General features: G+C 43.0%; 1 long non-coding RNA gene across 1 annotated transcript; it reads right to left on the reverse strand.

Moving 5' to 3' along the window:
• Positions 1-5,260: 5,260 nt before the first annotated feature.
• LOC122462962 lies at positions 5,261-8,833 on the reverse strand. Its single transcript, XR_006285878.1, has 2 exons — positions 8,428-8,833; positions 5,261-7,594 (listed from the first exon to the last, which is right to left on the reverse strand). It is a non-coding gene; the product is annotated as an uncharacterized LOC122462962 (long non-coding RNA).
• Positions 8,834-10,464: the final 1,631 nt, after the last annotated feature.

The following is a 10,464-nucleotide window of genomic DNA, read 5'->3' on the forward strand; positions in this document are numbered from 1 at the left end:
AATAGAGACAGACCTAACTCATAGATGGCTGTACCCAGAGGGCCAGATTCTGTAATAAAGTAGAGCCCTGCCCATTAGGCTTTTCCTCTAGGCTTTTAAAGATCACGGGGCCCTGTTGCAACCAGTTGCGTGCCAAAATTTAAAAAATTCTGCAAATCTACAAAGCAACATTTGTAGAACAGTTAAATCCATTCCAAGGGGTACAGGTTTTAAAGCAGAGTACAAAGTCTGTGTCACTTAACTGGTTATGTTTAAGTTCATGCACTTGAAATTCAAAGTCGCATCTTTGAATTGATACAACAGAACAAAAACATTCTCAAGAGGCTCAACGGCTACTTTTTCATGTATCTCACAAGAAGCGTAGGACACCAGCTTTTAAGACACATGCAGTGATCGACTATATACACAAGCATAGAGTCATTATTTGCAAATGGGTTAATAGATCATGGCATTTCCCTTTCATTGTTTCAAAAAAACACATCCTATGGCGGGAGGGAATTTCAGTTACATTCATATCCAGTTCCCTCTAAACAATTCAAATTCCACTGTTTTCCATTTTTGATTATCTTTTGCTACCCACACTCTATGATTTATGGGCTCCATCACAGTCTGATTAATATTGAGGCCAAAAGCTGTAATGGGGGAGATCCATGTTATTTCTCCCCCTGACATGGGCAAAACAAAGACTGTGATTTCTTCTGACTCCTTGCTATCAGTGAAATTTACCTTTTTCCACCAGGACTGTAACTCCCTTTCAGTTTGGGTAGAATTTTTCCAAATAGTGCTTCTAATAATAATAATACCCCACTCGTCCCATCATGGATCATATATTTTGCCACATCAGTTATCCACACTTGCATTTGCATACATGCCAAAGAAACATTAATTTAAAGGGTGACAGTGATCTTTTTCTTGGGATTGCTCCCACTCCTCTAGAATACGTGCCACCTGGTAGTATAGAGAGCTTAATTGGTCGAATGATACCTTGGTAGGTATAGTAGCTAAATCTTTTATATGAGCTCCCATTGCATTCATTATATTTGCCAGCACTTCCTCATCAATACTGTTAAGGACTGCTCCTCCCATTCCAAGTGCTTCTCATAGGTCCCCCTTTACCCTCCTACATCCCCCACCCGAGATTTTCAGTTTTGGGATATAATGTAAATTCCACTCAGTTTTTCCAACCTTCAAATAAGGGTGGGACAAATTGCTCAAACCAGTGTTTTTCTTACTGAGATATTTGTTAAGCTCAGGTCTAGATTGACCTTTTTTGAGGGAGTGGGTGGGGTTGATTACCAATTGTTTTTTGATGTTGGTTCGGACAACATAGATCCCAATTAAGTTGGTGACTGGAGACTCCATGACCCAAAAGTTGCAACTTTTTACCCTATGGGGCCCCTGTACAAGCCATTTCCCCATCAAGTTAGGCCGCATGTTAATAACATCCTTACGAGCACACCAGACCACTCCCTGCACTGTGGAAACAGGAAGTCCTCTAAAGGAGGCCACTAGGTCTTGATGGAACAGGGCAAGAGGATCTGCCATTTGCAGTTCTATTTGCAGTTCTATCTTTTCCAAATTTGTCTGCTTGTCAATTATGGTGGTGGCATATTCTAATTTAAATTGGACTGTTTTGTTTCCGGGGGCTGTTTTCTCAGGCAGGTCAGTCCACAACCGAGCACACTTTGGCTTAGTCTGGCTGCAATTGTATAACAGCCAGTCTGTTCCCACCCAGCGACAACCTAATCTCCTATTTGGGCTCCATGGATAAACCTCAGTTACCCCACCACCAAATCTCTCCCGAGTCTAGGGGGTATCCGTGAATGCATGAGGATGGTGATGTTTCTGCCCATCATTCTAGGATTCTGTAGCTGCCACAGTACATTATCATTCACAGTCCAAATTCTATGCACTTTGAGGTCCCACTTTGATGTTTATTCTATCCAGGCCTTTTAACCTTAAGTGGGGTAATATCCATTCAAAGGGCCTGTTGGAGACCCCAGGGCATGGCCACTAGTTAAGTTGAGGGGATGGAAAGCCATAAGGGTCGAGGAGGTCTCCCTGCTGAAGGCCTAAGGGCTTCTTCTCAACCCCCCTTAATAGAATTCAGGCCTGGCTGGTTTAAGTAAGCTCTTTTGCTCTTAAAACAATGTTGCAGCCGCAGATAATGCCTTATAGTGTAAGGTTTGCTGACACCAAGTTAAAGATAACAGGAGAGACAGCTACAAGGCCAGACAGAATGTGCTGGTTGTTTAAGTTGCTAGGAATGCTTGTTAGAGGTTGCAGGAAATAAATATTGTAACCCATATAAGGAAGGCAGAGTATTTGTGTAAAGTTTTGATTGGCTAATGTGTAGTGCAGTAGCATTAAGGAATATAAAAGTGTGTGTAATGACCTGCTCTGGTGTGCAGGATTTGAGATTCTATTCTCCCTGTACCTTGTTTGCAGCTGCAAATAAACTTTTCTGCTTCTCCACCCCGTTGTGATTATTGAGTGATGCACGCCGGGTAACGAACCCCCTGCTGTTGTTCGCCTCTGGCACTGGGTGCTGGCCACAGGCCTAAAAGAGTGAGCCTTTCTCGAAAAATAAAGCTGGCATTTGGAGCAATGTCGAGGATATCGTTCACTTTACAGTCTTCCATGCATTTCTCCCAGGTCTTGATTACAACAGCATCTGGCACACCTATGCCAGAAGAATAGACTTGCAAGACCCCAGACAGCAGCAGACATGAGTAGGACCACCCACAGAACCACATTGCCGACAGGGTTATCAAGCCACAAAACAGACATAAACTGTTTTCCCCCACTTCCTCCTGGAGAGACGGGTTATAAAGCAAGCATATAACAGCAGCTATGTCTGTGTGGGCTGGGAGTTTGAGTATCAGCTCAACCCTTTGTTGGTCGGGGGAGTGCCCTTCTTGTCCTAGAGTTACGCCGAGGAAATTTACCTGCTGGGAGCACAACTTGACCTTCTTTGGGCTTACCTTAAACCCAGATCCTAAATCTTTTGCAACACTTTGTCCAGTACCTCCAAATTCTCTTATTCTGGTCTGAGTGCAGACCAGGATATCATCCACATAAGAAATCACAGGCATCCCCTCCCACATCTTGATTATATGAGCATGGCTAATAATTGGGGCATTACTGCGGGCCATTACTACTCACCTTTATCCTGAAAGGTGAAAACAAATTTATAGTAGCTGTCCCGGTGTAAAGGGGTAGCAAAGAAAGTGTTGGTCAAATCTAATACCAAAAACACTGGGCCATTCCTACAGTGGAAGCCATCACCACCTGATACTCAACCACCAGAGGGGCTGTTGGCTGGGTAACCAAGTTAAGGGGTTGAAAGTCTACCACGAGTCTCCAGGTCTTGCTGTCACGCTTAAGGACCAGCCATAGAGCAGTGTTATTGGGTCTTGTCTGTGTCACTAAAACTCCTTGACTTAAAAATCTGTCAATTGTTTCTTTTAGACTAGTTTCTGCTTCCTTGGGATACCTGTACTGTTTCTGATGGGGGGGATCAGGGCCTGTGACTAGAGTTGCTGCATCAATTTTAGGACATTCTATTTAATTTTTGGCCCACACCTCCCGGTGTATTTCTGCAATTGCTAAAACTTCTGGGGTCCAAGTGGGACATTCCAGTTCTTCAGATGCTTTAAAGCAGTGATGGGCAACCTAGGCTAGTGAAGGGCCGCATGAATGGCCTCCTTCATCTCAGTGGGCTGCAAGATTGAAATTGGGCATGTGCACTAACCATGACCCCATGAATAAGATTAAATACATTTAATACATGCCAAATATTTCATAACAAGTTATAGAAATGCTTAGTTATTCATTTATTAATAGAACTGTCACCAACTTCAAATAGTAAAAAAAAAAAAAAAAAAGGAAATATTTACACTTGCCTACATCATACTCAGTGCGACATTTGGTTGGATCTGTCCTCCACAAGCTTTCTTAGATTAGGAGTAAGGGATGCGCAGATGCTTCGGAATTCAGCACTGAGGTTTCCATCCATTAGTCTGCTGTGCTTCTTGCATTTGATGTGTCCCATAGCAGAAAAAGTCTGCTCGCGTGTGTGTTGCTCCAAAGATTCACATCAGCTTTGCAATGCAATGCCGGAGAACTAAACCAGGGGTATTCAATCAGAGTTCTCATATCATTTTTAAATACTTAGAAAAAGGAAATTTAACCATTCTTCATGAAGCAGAAGTTAGTTTTAAGTATTACGCTTTATGATTTTTTTATAGACAATCACGAGCATATATCAAGCTCATATTAATCATGATCATTATCAGTCCACAGGCTTCTGCCCTGTGGTGTCCACTTTCACCTTTCATTCTATACACATGTCCGAAAAGATTTGGATAAACATATAATAAAGACAATTTAATAAGTATGCCATTATGTCAATTTATATGGGTTTTCAGACAGAGACATCATAAGTAAAAAAAGAAAAACAAGAGTTTGTGTTTTAAATTTAAAATTTTCCTAAATAAATCAATAAATGATTATCAGCCAAGAATAAGATATGTAATTACAAATGCATTTTAATTTCCTTATTGGTCGAAATGTCAAAGGTTGCTAAACTAACCTTACTGTTTTTCCCCGCGATCTTTTTCATTTGCCCATTCAATATAAACTCTGTCCAGATCTATCAGTCCTCTGTCCAGCTGGTAACTCTTAATACATATCAGCATGTCCACATGATCTACTTGTAAACGATTCCGTAGTTTTTTTTTAGAGTGTTCATTAAGCTAAAGCCATGCTCACAGTCTGCACTTGATGCTAGGAATGTTCCTCCGATATCCATCAACTTTGCAAGATCCTGAAACTTCGTTCTGGTGAGAAAATGTCACCATATCGGGGAAACTTAAAACCAATTGGCTTTTGATTCTTTCGGCTACTGCAAACTTGAAGTCATTGTACTGACTGACTATAACAATCTCTTCAGCAAGAAAATCTTTGTATTTTGAACATAGGGATTTGACAGATGACGCTTTAAGAAATCCAATTTCCATACATTGTTCCACATTCTTCCTGTTGAAAATTCTCCCGAAGGTCTGGCATCTCGACAATATACACAAACCACTCCATTGTCCTCATCATATGTGAATATTTCACGAAGTTTAACAAGTATTACACTATGTGACTTTCGTGTAACCGTCTCTATAGTCTCATCCAGCCATCCAGATTTAAATGAAGTTGCTGTTCTTTTACGCGTTAAACCTCTAGACAGTGACATTTTGGGATTGATTTCTTACCAGATTGGTTTATTTAAAATTAATACTTTTATTATATGGCTACTATTTCAATGCGCTTAACAGCATGACTCGACAAAAGGGCAAATGGGAGATCATTCAGATCAGGATACTGGAAGTTTGTGCATAGCTCCGATCATGTCCATGCATCTGCTGCAAAAAAACACAGGAAATGGAGATGTGTGGGTCTGGACCATCCTGATGTGATCAACGTTCCACGTTTGAAATGCTGGCGAGGAGGGGTACAATTCATTGCCCTCCTTTCTCTTTCCCCCACTTGCCAGCTAGTAGAATCTGGCTGTGTTGATAGATGGCGGGCGAACAATGTCAAAAGTCGCCCGTAAATGATATTTCGGCCTGTCTCCGATGTGGTATTTCATTTTTTGTGCGCGCGGTGTTTCGCCGTGTGTGTGGGGTTTAGGATCTGTGTGTGCACGCACATGCGCACAGCTTAGAGGGAACAGTGACTGTGCTGTGTCCTTATTGTTAGTGCTGTCATCGAGAGCTAATGAAAACAATAGAAAGCCCTGTGCTTTCTTGTTCAACTTAGAAGCCAAATGTTCATCAATCACTTCTACACAGCGAGTAACAGTTCTTCGTGGCAAACTATATGTTCTCAAATTTGTTTTGGTATTCCAGGCACAGCGCGCCAGAAACATCAACCATGCATTCTTTCAAAAACTCCCCTTCAGCAAAAGGCTTATTTTGTTTAACGATTTTAAACACCAGAACGTAACTTGCCTTTATAGTGGCTGCCTGAACTGCAGCTTGTTGCACATAAATATTTTGCTGAGTTTTTAAATTCATGGTGAGTTTCTCAGCTTTTCTTGCCCTTTCCTCAGTTGTTAAATTGCTGCCATAATTAGGGTGTTTCGTTGAAAAATGGCTATTCAAATTGTACTCCTTGAACACCGCAATGCTCTCCTGACAAATCAGGCATAGAGCCTTCGAGTTCATGTTTGTGAAAAAATATTTTGCTTTCCATTCTTTTTTGAAAACCCAACACTCTCTGTCCACTTTTCTTTTTTTTTTTTTTTTTTTGCAGCACTCATTTTTGGAAGGGAAAAGAAAATCCTAACTGTTGCCCTTATTTCAAACTGCTGTTTACAAGATGGCATGCACTGTGAAAAAACTGGGCCCTCGCTCTAGCCTGGATTTGTCGGGCATCAGTTTGCGCCTGAAATGGCACTCTATCTATCCCAGGACTTATGTGGAGAAGAAGAGGCAGATGTAAACTCACCTGTAACTTTATGCCTCCCCACCAAAATGTTCTTACTGTTGTACTTTGAGTTCTGTTTGCACTTTTGTGTTCATTAAAAGTTTGTATATAGTAAGGGATGTTACTGCAAGTGGCAAGAGGACTCATGAGGTGTGGTGCATGGTGGGAGGGGCTCCACAGGGAGGTACCAGGGACTCCTAGGGGCCCTGCTGGCAGTGTGACACCAAGCCAGCTGAGCCACGTGCAGAGGCACCTAGGATGGGAGCAGCTGCGACCCCTGGGTGGTTTCCCCCCATGCAAGACTTTCTACGGTGGGGCCATAGGAAACCGGGAGGGGATTTGGCACACTGCTGCATAGGGGTGGTGAAGTCATACCTGTGCAATGTAGCGTTTTGCGTGCCAGAAGAATCTTCCCGGAAGATGGTGCTCAAAATGAACTGCTCATCACTGAGGCGGGGACTGGGAGCGCTGGGCAGCGCGCAGCAAACCCCTGGCCCTCTCCCCCGGCTGGAGCGCGGCAAGCCCCTGGCCCCTCTCCCCGGCCAGAGTGCTGGGCGGAGTGGCAAGGCCCCAGTCCCGGTCCCCCGGCTGGAGTGCGGCAAGTCCCCGGCCCCGCCCCCAGGCCAGAGCACCGGGTGGAGCACGGCAAGCCCCTGGTCCCGCTCCCCTGGCTGGAGCGTGGGAAGCCCCTGGCCCCGCTCCCCAGGCCAGAGTGCGGCAAGCCCCCGGCTCCGCTCCCCAGGCCGGAGCGCTGGGCGGAGCGCAGCAAGCCCCTGGCCCCGCTCCCACGGCCGGAGCTTGAGGTCTGGATAAAAACATCCGGTGGGCCACAGTTTGCCCACCTCTTGTCTAGTATGTGTTCTAGTGTTGTGATTGTTGAATACCCGGTGAGAAAGTCTGCCAAAGGCAAGGCTGGCACAGCAAATTCTGTGCTGAATCTCAATGTCTATGTCTGCTCTCTATGAAAGTTGGCTGCCAAGATAGGCAAAGTGTTCTACATTTTTCAGTTCTTCTTTGTCAATGTAGGTCTTCCTTGTTGGGTTGTAAGACTCCTCCATGACCAGATGATTGCCTCCATCCTGTGCAATGGCTCTACCTCTGAGCCCTTTGTCATCTGAACAGGCATAAAACAAAGCTGTTTACTGGCACCCACCCTTTTCTCCATTTTCTTAGCAGCTGTGAAAACACTAACCCAAGACCGTCTACCACAGGGCATTGGCATCCAATATCGGATTGACAGCCACCCATTCAACCTTCCTCATCTCTGTGCTAGAACTAAAGTAATATCGACAACAATAACCCAACTCCAGTACGCAGATGATTGTGCTGTAGTTGCACACTCAAAGGAGGATCTACAAACAGCCCTTAATTTCTTCTCTGATAGAAATAATAAGGGTTACAGTAAAAAGAAAATGAAGTCACACAACAAATGAAAGATACATCAATAAAATAACAATTTTAAAAAGAAAAGGAGTACTTGTGGCACCTTAGAGACTAACCAGTTTATTTGAGCATGAGCTTTCGTGAGCTACAGCTCACTTCATCGGATGCATAGCATATCGTGGAAACTGCAGATATGCTATGCATCCGATGAAGTGAGCTGTAGCTCACGAAAGCTCATGCTCAAATAAACTGGTTAGTCTCTAAGGTGCCACAAGTACTCCTTTTCTTTTTACGAATACAGACTAACACGGCTGTTACTCTGAAACATAACAATTTTAGTTAACCCTATTAGGATATAACAGTATAATTATTCACTTAATATTCTATAACATAACATATAACAATATATCAGGAAAATACAAAATACTTAAAGCTAAACATCCAATAAGCGCTGGCTGGGCGGTTACTGGGAAGATCTCACTCACGCCACAGCCATCCATCTTTATTTACAGATAAAACCCATATATTCTAGAAATAAAAGGGAAAAAGGAAGACTAAACTTACAAAAAGCTTCCTTTTAATTCCCTCTGAGACTGTCTAAAGGTCCTTCTGCTTTGTCAAATATGGTTGGAAGCATTGTCCTCAATGATCGTGGCTGCTGCTGGCTGCGGTGTTGTGCGGCTGCCTGCTCCTGAGGTAAAAGCAGCTCCTCAGGTGGGAGAGACAGAAGCCTGCTTGGTAGCTGCTGTGGTGACCTCCTGCTGGCTGGACAGCAGAAATGGCCATTGCCCAGGGCAACATTGGAACTCTGGGTGGGCTGCTGCTGCTGCTGCTGCTGCTGTAATGGCTGCTTTTCAAGCAGCTTTCTGCTTTGCAGGGTTCTACTGATGCTTCTCAGGTGGCTTCTTCCGCGCAAGCATCTTCTTCCTTGAAGTTGCCTTATATCTTCTCTCTTCCAGGTCCCCAGTCCCACTACAGGGTTTATCCTGCTAGTTGTTGCCTTTATATATGATTTGCTCTCCCAAGCTCAGCCAGTCAGCTTCCAACTTTCAGCTGGCTCCACCCCTGACAGGTAGCTCCTCCCCCTTCATAGAGTTCTATGGGGCTACAATGTATCTCTTTGGGACTTTACTGAGTCATTCCCTACTGGAAATGATGCAACACCATGCCTTCATTGCATCACCTAGAAGTGGTGCAATCCTACCTCCTGATTGCATCATCTCTGTACATGCCTATGGGCTCGTATGTATTCCTATGGGTTTTTTCGTAGCTGACCTGTAGATGACCCCAGCTACTTTCTGTCTGAGATCCCCATGTATTCCTATGAGCTATAATGTATTCCTGTGACATTTTGCTAAGTCATTTTCCAGAGGAAGTGGAATTACATCACCCTATGGCCACCATTACTGAATTTTCTCATTTAAACTATTAATTTCTTTTTAATTAAGGCTTTATTTTTAAAATTAATCACTGCTCTAAGCATCCCAAAGGGTCCTAAAACAATCACCACTCTCTTTATGTACAATTAAGCAAGTTATTATTTCCACAAATTTAAACCCCTTCCTGAGGTTTTTCTGCAAATCTTCAATTTAAAGTATTACAAGGCATTTCAGGCAACTGAGGCAAAAATCTCTCACCACAAACCCAGCAATCAGCTTCAAGCCCTTTATCTGTCACATAATTTGGCTTTTTAAAGTGTTAAAAAAAGTTGGAAATACCCTTTACAACCTTCAAACCCCATTGGCTGTGGGAGCTTGCTGAGCAGTTGTACTGAAAATTTTCCAATACAGAAATAGTAAGTAAGTAAATATATGTTGAATTCGTATCATTCTGAAATTAAAATATGCTGGTTTGGTTAGGTTAGTGAAGAAAGCACTAGTTTTAATACTTACTATTTCCGTATTGGAAAATTTTCAGTACAAACCAAACTATTCAGTGCATGGGATGGAATTGCTTTTGACCAGACACTATCGCGGGGATATCTGGCTCGATGTCTGTAATCTTAAGACGAAGATGGGGCTCCACTTCAATAAGACAATTTTGTTTTTTTGTTTTGATGCCAACCAGCGCAGAGAATCCTATCTCGCACAAATACGAGGTGGGAAAAGGCAGAAGATACTTGACAGCTTTGTCCGATAGAGCTAGATATTCAGAGGTAACCCCCAACCAAAATGACGTCAGTGTATTTTGTTCAAATTTTGTTTTCAGGAAGCTATCTGAAGCCAGCTCCAAGAGCTCTTCTTCTGAAGCACAGAGGTTATTTGGCAATGTTTGAACATTGATGATAAGAGGGTTCCTTATCCATTCAAAGGTGCTGTCTGGTTCAGGGAAATACTTACGAAGATCTTTCTGCAAGGTTTTCAAATGCTGCTTCATGGTTTGCAACACATCACTATCAAGTTCATTAGTCGAGTTTATTACTAAGTCATGAAGAGATGGAAAGGAATCCAGTTCATGACAACTAAGACATTTATGCCACAGTTTCAATTTTGCGACCATGGTGCTCACTTTGTCTTGAACATGGAATATGGATATGAGTTTCACTTGCAAGGTAGATTAACGTTGTTTAAATGAGCAAAGATATCTGCAATATATGCTAGT

This window comes from Chelonia mydas, chromosome 1 (genome assembly GCF_015237465.2).
Source record: "Chelonia mydas isolate rCheMyd1 chromosome 1, rCheMyd1.pri.v2, whole genome shotgun sequence".
Taxonomy (NCBI): Eukaryota; Metazoa; Chordata; order Testudines; family Cheloniidae; genus Chelonia; species Chelonia mydas.